A 3,108-nucleotide genomic window follows, 5' to 3' on the forward strand; every position below is an offset into this window, starting at 1 on the left:
CCGCGGCGTGACTCAGTGCCGGGCCCCGCTCCTCCGGCTCCGCGGCGCCGCCGCCGCCTCGCCCCGGGCCGGGCCCGGCCTCGCTGCGACACAACGCCGCGGCCTCCCCGCACTCACCAGCATCGCGCGTCCCGCAGAGTCAGGGCCGCGTCCGCCCGCCCCTTCCGCCTCCGCCGGGCCCGGATCCGCCGTCGCTGCCTCCCCCCGGCGCGGCCCGGGGATCGCCGAAGCGCCGCCCCTCGCCACCCGCCCCGCCCCGGCTCTCGGCGGACGGAGGGGCTGGGGCTGCGGCGGCCCAGGGCTGAGGCTTGGCTCTTCGGCGGAGCCTGCCCGCTCGCTGGAGCTCCTTGCGCGGGGAGGCCGGCCGCCATCTCCTCGGCCCTGCTCCGACCCCTCCCCGAGTTAGTCCAGTGCCAGAAGAGCTGAAGGATGAGCTGAAAGACTTGAGGTTCATGGTCGACCAAAAACTCAACGTGAGCCGGCAATGTGCCCTCGCAGCCCAGAAAAGCAAACAAGTCCTGGGCTGCATCCAAAGGAGCGTGGCCAGGAGGTCGAAGGAGGTGATTCTGCCCCTCTGCTTTGCTCTTGTGAGACCCCACGTGGAGTCCTGAGTACAGTTCTCGTGTTCCCAACACAAAAAGGACATGGAACTGCTGGAGCAGGTCCGGAGGAGGGCCACGAAGTTGATAAGAGGACTTGAGCATCTCTCCTACGAAGACAGGCCGAGAAAGTTGGGGCTGTTGAGTCTAGAGAAGAAAAGGTTGTGTGGAGACCTCATGGCAACCTTCCAGTATCTGAAGGGGACTACTGGGAAGCCGGAGAGGGACTCTTTAGGAACTGTAGTGATAGGACAGGGAGTAATGGGTACAGATTGAAAGAGGGGAAATTTAAGTTCAGAGCCACGTTGGATAAAGCCTTCAACAGCCTGGTCTAGTGGGAGGTATCCGTGCACATGGCAGAGGGAGTTGGGACTAGGTCATCTTTAAGGTCCATTCCTACCCCTTAGATTCTATAATTGTGTGTTTCAGGATGATATCATTAGGCGTGATAACCCTTCCTCCCTCCTTAACTAAGCAGCTACTTTTGTATTTCTGAGAAACGTGGGTTTCTAGAGTGTCCTGGACATACCGAGTGGCACCATACTGTGTCTGGGAGCCTGAGTGGATGGTACAGCTGTGGGATAACAGTCTGTCCTTGTCAAGCAAGTGTTAAACCAAGCTGTGAGGCTCCTTTGAGTTATTCACATCAGGAATCATTACCTCGAGGTACATGAACATTGCTTTGAAAACTTTGATTAAAGTGTGGCTGTTGTAAGAACACAGAAGTCTTTCTGTAATTGTTAATTTCAGAACAGTAGTAAAACAACTTGGAAACAACATTACAGAGAGAAGAACAGGGTAGAAATTAAAAAAAAAAAAGGAAATTTTATTGTTCAGCTGTGAGCTGGTTGGAAGATGTGGGAAACTATTTGGTCTAATTGATTGAGGAATAAGAAATTACACAGACCTGTTTGCAATCTATGAATAAATTTAAGCAAAAATACTTACTCTAGGTAATTTAATATATGATGATAAAATGTAAATCTCCTAGTATATTTGCATCACTTATATGTGGATTGAAAGTGGGGACAGTTAATTTTTCTTTGTAACAGTATGAAATCCATGATACAAAATCCTACCAAAATTAGGGCAGGTTTTAGAAAAGTAGTGGTTTGGAGTCAGTCCTGTCTTAATTATTCTTGAAGACTGTGGAATTATATTGCTGGGGCAGTGGTGCAAAGGAAAAGAACAATGTTTGCAAAAGATGTCAAAAAAAAGTTCTTATCCTTTATATTAGTATCAAGAGTTCAACCCACAAAATGCAGTAGCTTCATGTGAAAGAGAAATGGGGAAGCAATAGGAAGAAACAGAAGATTTCTTTTCTCTGCAAAGTACTTCACTTGCATTCTGGTTCTACCAGCTGTACACCTTTTCTGAAAATTGGCCTTCTCAAAGCTAATGGTCTTTAGTCATATAAGTGCTTGAAAAATTATTTCCCTGTATAATAACGCCTTACTACAGTACAGCCTACTGAAGTGGACACAAGCACAGTCAGTGACACAACCCTTCCAATGAAGCAGTGCTGACTAAGCACCTGGGAAGCACTGTCTGAGGAACTGGTTTAGTGTGTAGCAGGGACAGTGTCTCAGTCGACTGGGTGGCATCACGATGCTTATATTAATTTTGCCTGTGTAGGTGTACTTTGCAAATACCACTCCTAGGCACAACTGAATTTCTGGCTTCCTAACATATGTGAGTTGTGCTAGAGAAGAGTTTGTGTTAGTCAGCATCAGCATGACCAGTTCTGACTGGTGTATTAAAGACTGGGGAGATTGAGGGCAAACAGTCTGTGGGAGACAGGAACTGAATCCAAAGGAGGGTGGACTGATCATAAAAAATAAGGACTGATTTTTGAGTCTTGTAAAGTTGAGTTTTGGTGTATTTTACAGCAGTTGTATTTACAAGAGATAAAGGCACCATTGTTTTAAAAGCCTAAAACAAGGAGACAACAGAGCCATGGATAAGCAAAGAAAGTGAAAGAGAAATTACAGGAAGGGAAGAAGATTTGGTGAGAAGGAAGGTCTGAATTGGCACCATCTCGCACACTAAACTGTGTTTTTTTAGCTTTTGTGATTAACTCTGCAGTACAATCTTGAGATCTGACAGTTTAGAGTTTTGAAGGTTTGTTTCTTTTTTTCCCCCTAGGATTACATTATGCTTTGTGTTCACTATAAAAAGGTAAGGCACAGTTCTCTGATTTTATTCATAATAGTGGTAGCTCAACTGGCACTCTTTAAAGGTAGGCCGTGAAAAAAGCCTCCCTAGACGATTCAGACATGGTGCATGGCGTGGCTCCTTCATACATTTGTTGAAAGTATTCCAGTGTCAGGGTAAATGGTCATAGAGAGAAAAGGGAATTGAATGCCAAAATAAGTGTTACCAACCTACTCATAGCAGGATGGCTAATGCATTTCAAATTGTCCAGTGGAATTTATGTACTTTGCATGAAAGGAGAGAAGCTTCCCCTAGAGACTGAGGCAGCCAAAATTTCAAGGACAGACTTCATTAG

At 46.8% G+C, this 3,108-nt stretch overlaps 1 protein-coding gene across 1 annotated transcript in view; it reads right to left on the reverse strand.

Moving 5' to 3' along the window:
* Positions 1 to 206, reverse strand: part of CUL1 (cullin 1) — a 51,500-nt gene extending 51,294 nt beyond the window's left edge. The window contains exon 1 of the mRNA XM_027655971.1: positions 118 to 206. The gene's annotated coding sequence lies outside the window, so the exon portion shown is untranslated. The remainder of the gene's footprint in view (positions 1 to 117) is intronic.
* Positions 207 to 3,108: the final 2,902 nt, after the last annotated feature.

The sequence above is a fragment of the Corapipo altera genome, unplaced genomic scaffold, assembly GCF_003945725.1.
Source record: "Corapipo altera isolate COAL_440 unplaced genomic scaffold, ASM394572v1 59, whole genome shotgun sequence".
In the NCBI taxonomy this organism is placed as follows: domain Eukaryota; kingdom Metazoa; phylum Chordata; class Aves; order Passeriformes; family Pipridae; genus Corapipo; species Corapipo altera.